We start from the raw sequence: 9,204 nt of genomic DNA on the forward strand, positions 1-9,204 counted from the left end.
TATCGAATCCTAAGGCCCCAGTCAGACTGCCCATACCTGATACAACAGGCGAGGTGCTGGCTGCAGACACGATGGCAGAATTATCTGCAGAGAAGCGCCGAGCGTGTTTACTTCATTCATGTCTGCAGACCGTGTTTCGCATGATGTATGAACAGGATATCCTTAGAGTATGCCTATTGCACTTGTGTATCTCGCAGCTGATCGGGAGAAAGCATCGCGCAGAATTATGTCGTCTGGCTACATTATGGCATCACACGGCGTCGGGTGATACGATGATGTCAGGTTGCAATGGGAAGTGACATGACGCCACGACGTCACGTGACAATGTGGCATCGCGGTGACACGCGGCGATGTAGACGACGAACGTTCTACATCGAAATAATTTCGAGTTGATGAAGCCCCCATTACATAACGTCGTTGTCAAATATTTCAACCCAGAAATAACTACTAAGGAATGATCTTAGCAACACGTCGTCCCAGGAAGGTGGGTGACATATTTATTTGCACGATGTTTAAGTGTTGTAATACCATACTATTTTTATCATCTGCACTTTTTCTGGAGCGCTAATTAGTATTTGCGTGTAAGCGTTTATATGCCTTTGCGGTTATGCATCTTTATTTGAAGCCATCTTCCCGCAGTTCACAAAGCAGAATTAGCAGCGTCAATATTAAAATAAATGTTCGCAAATAAATTCATGGGTTTGAACTATATTTATTAACCGGTTTGTGCCTTTACACGTGTACACCAAAACTCGGTTCGAAAACACATGCTACAGGGCGTGCGGAAAAACCAGAGCTGCGCAAGCTGTCTCCGCATCCGCAGTGCTAACAGCATCACCAACCCAGTGGAGTTGGGTGTAGCTATTTCATGTTTTACAGACGAGCGCCATGTCGCGACTTGGGAGCGACTGAGAGGTCATGTTTTGACGTACATGCTTAAGTGCCATAACAGCACGGGCTGTAAAAAATATTGTTTTCTTTTACCAACAGCGTAGTGTAAAGAAATTGGCAGAAACTATGGGACGCGGCCCGACGGGCAGCACGGGAAAATCTTGGTCCAGTCGAAAGGTGAGGAATCGTCTTTTTTGCGACAGCCTTTGGTGTAGAGCAAGCGTGAAATGCTTTCTCACCGCCGCGGCCTCAGCTGCACCGGCCGACACAACAGCGTGTATTGTTTGCTGCAGCATTAACGGCAGGAGGGCGTCCGCCCACAAATTGCTTGATAAATGTTAAATAAACGTTAAGAGAAAAAAAAAAAAAAAAAACACTGACGAGGTGGCGCCAGTTGCCGCCCGATTCAGAGGATTCAGCCGCAATAATCCATCCATCGTTGAGAGGAATGACGTCACAACACCGCCCAGCACAAGCGCACCATTTTTCCTAACGTCACAGAAAGGGAGGATCATCTGTAAAGCTTCCATTGTCTTTCGAAATTGGGGTCCACAAAAACAAAGTCCCGCATAATGCCCAATGGAAGGATGTCACGAAGAGCGCGTCAAGTCCGACCAGGCTGGAATTAGTCGAACTTTTAACAATAAGGTCGATAGGAGTTCGACTGAAGTATGACTATATCCGTACGAGTGGAAATTCATATCGAGCTTTCGCCGCCTGGTGGAGAAAGGGTGCAATACTTGTGGGGTATATTATTTTCATTAAAAGTTAACTCAATCAACGACACGCTTATATATGTATATATGATTCAGTACTGTGCGAACATTGAAAATGATTCTCTGAAATTTATAACAAACTATTTTAATGAGTTTTGTTCGATAATATTAAAAATGTTGCGTTGATGTCGGCCAATCACCGCTTCGGGACTCGAACTTTGTCACATTTAGCTAGAAGTCCCAAAGATCTCAGAACCGCTTCGGGCACAAATTTGTGCTTGATATATCTGTTCGACATGTGTTCGAGGTAAAGTGAGTCTAGTCTTTCAGTCATCTTGGATTGAAAATCTCTTTTGTATCTAGGTTGTTCCTACAGATTGCGCTCCTCTTATAGTAGCTTTTTTTATAGACAATGTTTTTGGTTTACAGAGTGTTTACTCATTCCCCCCCCCCTCCAACCCCTCTAAAACTAGTCGAACGTCAATTTGAACAAACAATGTTCACATCCTTAACCTTATGTTTATCTCCACGTTGGGTATTGAGCGAAAGGATGCTTGTAGTGCACCCCGATTTCGCAACCTTGCGCAGTTCTTGCGTTTTAAGAGAATAAAATGGTAGTGGTTGATGAGAGCGATAGTAAAAAATTCTAAATGATGTAATGTGAAAAACAAAGCTTACACAATTAACAAAATGTTTTGTTTAAGCGTGATATTCAGCGTGGCCAGAATGAACACAACCTGCGCGTCTCGACGTATCCTGCTGCGATTCACTACAGGGGCGCCCTTAGATGGACATATTATCTATCAAATTTTTAACGAACAAACCTACAGGAATAAAGCAAAATAACGTAGGAGTTGTTTTCTCCTACATACGGTGTCCGTCTGCAAACGGAACAATTCTGTTTTCCGCAATAGCCTATAGATGGCGCCAGCGGTCCCCTCGTAACCTATTTAATGTAAACCTGTCTCGTCGGAAGTTGACGATTTTGAAAGCACGAAACGGCACGCGTCTGTTCTTTTTTATTTTGCAGTAAGTCATTTTGTCATTGTTACAAACAAGACATATTGAACCAATACAAAACTAACTAGACCAATTACAAATAATATTATATGGGTAAATTAAACAATACATTAGCAAGATAGTGTATTTGGTCGAATAAATGATATGAACTGCAGCTGAAGAAGTAGCAGAGTATAAATTCGGGTCAGTGGGCTTTACGTGTACGAACATTGTTTCGGTCAAGGTCAGTGTCTCTATCCGCTTTTTTATTATTAAAAAGTGGGACAGTCATGCATAATAATAAATAAACGTTCTAATAAATAACTCCAGCGGCTAAGCCAAAGTTGACCAATATCAGGGCACATAAAAAACAAAGATGTACCATCGCGTATTTTGTGAATAAAGTGTCGCGAGGCTAACTCAGCCCATTGATGATTCGGAAAGTTCACATGGGGATGAAGAGTTTTAGAAACGCAGGGGTTATTATGGTCACGCTGAATGCTATTCGTTCTCGTTCTTGTCAACGAAGGCTACAATCTCACATTGGCTGCAAAGAAACAAAATGAATGTCCCCCCATGCCTAGCGTATCTTAAACTTCCACTGATTATATAACAACCTTGTGCTTTCAACTGCAGGTGGCCAAAAAATACCTGATCGCTAGCAGAAACTGTCTGTTGGACGCGTTCACTGTGCGAAATTTCATTTCGTTTTGCAAGACCGGAAAACACGTAAGATGGGTCCACTTTTGTTTTCTTCATTTCTTTCGTACAGTGCCTCTGTTATAATTAGGTTCTCAGAAAATCGGCGATAAGCATTTGTGGGTGACATACGCTGATCTCTACTATACGGGGCTGAATGACGCATTGAGCAGACAGGTTTGAAGCCATCGGAAGTAAGCGGCTGGTCCCGGAAGTGAGCGCTTCACAGGCTTTTCAACTTTTCCGAGTGCTGGTTCGAACAGCGTTCAGAATGCTGGGGTTTTTCTCGTCATCCCAAGAAAGCCTACTTGCTGCGGAGTAACAGTGCGTGCGGACCCGAGAAGTCTCCTGGGAAGCCATTCGATGTAAAAATTTCGATATTAAAGTTGATTAAGTGTGCGTATATCCCACGTTTAAATTCTTCATTCTTGGGCTTTAATCCAGAAAGTGAATATTTCAACCCAATTAAAGACCCAAAAAAGCATGGGCCAAAATATCGATTGAATGCACTAGGAAGCCCAGTGCACGCCCGACTTCCGGGACAAGCAACGAACTTCCGGTGGCTTCCCTTGGGCCAGGCTCGGAGAGCAGCTAAGCGCCATCCATCCGCTTTTAGTACAGGTTAGTGGTGACAAACACAGACAATATGTTAAAAAGGAGCAGAAAGAACACTGATGAACATGTACGAGTGTCATAAATAGAAATCAAAACCGAAAAAACAGATTTCTTTCATTCTTTTTTGTGCGTTAGAACTGCTTTTATTGACCCCCCCCCCCCTCTCCCCGCCACCCCCCCTACCCCCTTTCCCTCCTAAGCCTTGAACCTGTTCTTCATTAAAATTTCCTAAAAACTATAATCACCGTTTTTAAGGTTCGCCCTAAAAAAATAAACAGCAAGAAAACTGTTAGATTAATAAAAAAAAAAACAGAAAAAAAAAACATTTGCGGATATTTTTTAATAAATAAACATTAGAACAATCTACACCCCATAGCCACAGTGTGTTTTGGGGGTTCACCCGGTACCGAAAGAATATTCTACACTTCCACTGTCCAGCACAATTCTGTCACGTTTAGACTGAATTTCTTTTCTGAGAGCAAATACTTTAGGCAGCTGGCAACGCGAGCAAGCCAACCTCACTCATTTTCCTTATTCATACTGCTGGTCTGTTTTTAGACTGTAGCAGAAGTGGGGAGGAAATGAGCATGTTTCATACTGTCAAGTCAGAATTACGAGAAATCCGAACTAGGGGGCGACATGTGACATTTTGTCGCTAAATTTAGAGGACAGCGGTCACGTGACACAACGCCCGTGATTATGTCACGTGATGTCACGATGTCACTCTCTAAAAAGTGCCTGTCAGTTTGCTTTCCTGCAGAAAAAAGAGACAGTCAATCACGGCGAACAATATAAGAATCCCGGGCAGCAACAAAACACAAAACGCAACGCATTGGACAAAAAAAAAAAAAAAAAAAACTTTCAGCTTTTTTATTTTGTTGAAGAAGACTTAAAGACGAAAAATCAAGGCACCGGCATAGTCTATACATAAGAGAATATTCTGTGAAAAACGATTGCTTTAAATTTAATTTTTTCCCAAGAGCCGTCAGGGAATGGAATAAACTGTCGAATGAAACGGTGACATCATCATCCATTACGACCTTCCTTCACTGCATTGAAAACGTTTTGATATGTGCGAGTAACTGATGAGTATCGTGTGTATTGTCTTGATTACGTGCCTGCACGGGAAGTTATCAATGAAGTGTCAGCATTTTTTATGAAACCAGCGAAATGCGAGAACTGTGTGTATTTACATCGTGTATCTTTTTGCTTTTTATCGTTTGTACCTTCCACTCCTGTAATGGCCCTGTGATAGGGCTAACAGTATCAATAAATAAATAAATAAATAAAAAAGACCAGTGGGGCTGTACTATAGCGGAAATGAAATAATAACCAGCCGCAAGTTGGCAAGCCAGAGTGGAAAGGCTTAAAACGTTGCCGCCATCCATGAACAACGGCGGCAACTACACATTCAGCAAACCGGTTGTCTGGTGGCCGCCGTCGCTCATAGATGGCGGTAGCTGTCCAGAGTTCTGTGCCATCATTTGTTTGCTGACGGACACGATCCTGGGGAAACTAGCCCTTAACAGCTCCGCTGTAAAAGAAAGCGATGTGCACAAGCAAAAGCGTAGGAGAAAAACGAGCATCTACTCTACTCTAATCGTATTGTGATGTTGGTTATTAGCTAGTTATCCTTCTATTGATTGCCGTCATTGACTGTGTCTGTATTCTGCAGAAAAATCACCTTTTGAGAGTGCACTTGAAATCAGGTTGCCACCGTGTGTTGCAACATTACGACACAACGTAAGAAGTAATGATCGTGACGTCAGATGACCTGATGTAGCGTAATCACGGTACCAACAGAGACCAACCACGTAACTTAATTACCTATACTGGTACAAAGCACGTGACCTTCACAGGACGCGTGGTGGCGCCCTAGACTTAAAAACCAAGACATAAAAGCAAACTACAAAAAAAATTAAGAAAAGTAGCTACACTTGCGGCACTCGGTCTCAGATCGTTCCAGTCGTATACATCGTTCTTAGAAAAAAAGAAACCTTACTGTAATGTTTTTATAGGCATATAGTTTTATAGTTCTATTTTGAAAATATCTGGTTACTGAATTGCAAGTGTTAAAGGGGTACTCCGCCAATTTTTGAGCTACCTCAACTAACTATATTTTCTGACTCCCCGGCCTTTACCCTTTCTGGTATGCTATTCAGTATCGTGAAATTCATAATAGTTATTGCGAAATCCGCAAATGAAAATGATGCAAAAACCAACATTCAAATATACCCGCCCTTTTCAGTGCCGTGACGTCAGTGGAAGGCAAGCTTGCCAGTCGGGCGAGCAGTCTAAAAAATAGAATATGCCAATCATTTGTTCCGTGCTGGAGCGCGGGGACTGGAGCCAGCTTCCAAGGCATTCTTTTGACACCATGAAACTGCTTCGAATCAGTTGGGAACAAATTTTGCAGTCCAAAGAGTGAACCCCTGCACTTCCACTGACGTCACTTTTTCGTTGTTGCCAGTAGAGACTTTCAGTTTGAAAAACACGGTGAGGACCAAAATTGTAAATTCAATAATGACCTAATATTTGGGATACTATTTTGGCGATGTTGTTTGGCGAGTTTAGCGAAATTTCAAGCAAATCGGGGACCATGAAGAAATCGGCGGAGTACCCCTTTAAAGAGGCACCCCCCCCCCCCCTCCTCTTCCCCATTGTTCTTTTTAAAGTTTTCGTTAGGCGATTTATTATGATGTCGGCAGTCTACCCAATGGATATCTTTCTACAGCGTCACGTATAGGCTTAATAAAATTAAAAAACGCAACTGCTTTAAGCCAAAACTGGACTGGGGAGGAAGGAGAAATGTACAGGAGGGAGAGAGTTGTTGGAAATCACGTGACTACACCCGACCGTGTTTCTTTTTTCCCTTCGTTTTCCTGGCCGTACGTAGCAGATAAAAAACTCGAAATTCAAGCACTTTGCGCGTTTTTCAAGCTCTTGCTAATCTGTGCTCGTAATGCGAGCGATGTCTTCAGCCAGGAGAAGGAGCGACGACTGGGCGACGTCTTCGTCCGAATCAGCCTCGTGGTCGAGCGTGTCGTATGCAATAAAGCCTGATTGTTTTGGTCGGTAAAAGACTTCTCTTTCGAAGCTCAGGAGTGTTCGGCTGTACCGCGAACAACAGTTCTGAAGCAGACGTCTCACGCCCGTTCTCCGCCGCCATTGCATAGACAGCTTCGTTCAGCCGTCCAGCCTGCGACTCCCGCGATACGACGCCATGTTGAGAATTACGCGGAAAGTGCAGTGTGCTCCGGGTTCTCTGTGCAACCTTATTTCTTTTTTTTTTTTTTCCTTTTCATCAACATATTTACAGCTTTTAGAAGCCACAAAAATAGGTATCAGATCTTTTTTTTATTTTTATTACTGAGTGCGTGCTTTCGGTGATACGCGACTTTGATTATATTTGGTGCTTGCGTCTAAACCATAGAGAACGACATGTGACCAAGAAGAAGAGTGTGAGCGCGACCCAAACTGGGCAGTTCTCGATCGGTGGTTTTCGGGCGGAAAGAAAATGAATTTCGAGCAGCAATTCGTGGATTGATATCTCCTGTTACCGGGATGCTTTGTGATTATGGGTCGGAGAGTAGAGGGAGAGAGTGTACTGTGTACGCAGAGGATTCAGACAAGTGTCTTCCGGATGAGGGGAGCTATTGTTCATTGCTTTGTGGAAAACGTCAAGGTCGTTTGACAATTGTGGTGGAAAGATGTGAGACCTTTGTTATCTTTTGGCTTTCGAGATCGGGAAGGTGCTGTGGTGAAGTTCGTGGAGTGTATATAAGAAGGTGACCAAATAAACTTGTCTTTAGCTGTGTTAGAGACGTGTCTTCGACTGTTCATTTTTCTTCTACTTCGAAACTTTCCTCTTTTCCTGCCTCAGTCTCGGGCTAAGAACAAAATGGTTAGCAATTCGTGTTCTGGGTGTTTGGGCTCTCATATGTCACGTACAACTGAAAACCTTGGCGAACGTAAAGTTCCCTTTAATGTACCTTTAATGTCCTGGTGTCCCTTTAATCGTCGTATGTTTCCAGATTACCATTAGCGACTGTATAAATACAGCTTAAGCTTTTCGGGAATTATCTCGAGCTATAATTGGTGTATATTGCATCTTTAGCTGATTTCGACAGTTGAATGCATACCCTAATTTGTGACCAAAAATCGCACTTTGGTTGGGGCAGATTTCGGTCTCCTTTACATGTTATAAATTTTCTATATGATTGAATTAAGTCGCCGTGATATCAATTAAAGGGACATATTCAAGTCGTGATGTCACAAGTCGGAAGCTCGCAATTTGAGACGTTTACGCAGCCGATGACACTCAAACGCAAATGTGTGAACCAGGTTTTAGTGGGTCCCCGTCGTTCCGTCGAAACTCGTTTCGTGAAATTACGTTGTGTCTAAAACTTTTCATGGACACAAGTTTCGTCGACACTAACGTTTCATCAACACCGGTTATGGGAATTGCACCGTGGAGGGACATTTTGTCGCGCGTGTATCACAAGGATGCGTATTCACCCCGCCCCCCCCCCCCCCCCCCCCCCCCCCCCCCAACCTCTCCCGCGTCCACGCCACTTCCCGGCAAGTCTGCGGCGACTAATTCGAAAAAAAAAAAGTTAACCCGCCTGACCCACGCGTACGTGCCGCTTCGCGGCGACAGTTGTGTGCAGCTTATTTCAGAAACATAAAACTAATCTGAGCTTTGGGTAACACGATTAGCCTACGAAGCGATCTGTCAACAAAACATCGCGTGTCGATCAAACGATCTGTTGATGGAACGACGTTCGATGAGCGGATTGCTACCGGCTTTTAGTCTATTGGAATTTAATTGTTTGAGAAGGTCAAGCTGATAATAAATTCTTGTAATCGAGAACGCCTTCTGCGTTTGTAAAGTTTCTGGCTTGTTCATAATGTGTAATAGAATAAGAAATCATCGTTGCAAAAGTAGGTCACGTCAACATATCGTATATGTCGCCAATTGTTTCAGCAACACTTTGAGGAAACCATATAGTAATAATCATAACGCAACACCTGAGACGGTGTTGCGAAAAAATTAAGAAACTTTAAGACGAAGAATGGGGCACTATTAACAAAACGTCTCTTGTCTTAACCTTCGACTGGAAAATTGCTTAATTTTTTTCGCCTCGCAGTTTCGGGTGTTACATTATGATGCTTAATTTTCACCAGCTCGCACGCACACTCGCGGTTTCTTTTTTTCTGATATAATATTGTTTCCTTTCAGGTAACCAATTGGGCTCTGTGCGTCATAAAAAGAATGGCCAAA

Source organism: Ixodes scapularis, unplaced genomic scaffold (assembly GCF_016920785.2).
Source record: "Ixodes scapularis isolate PalLabHiFi unplaced genomic scaffold, ASM1692078v2 PGA_scaffold1__304_contigs__length_218370807, whole genome shotgun sequence".
NCBI classification, from domain to species: domain Eukaryota; kingdom Metazoa; phylum Arthropoda; class Arachnida; order Ixodida; family Ixodidae; genus Ixodes; species Ixodes scapularis.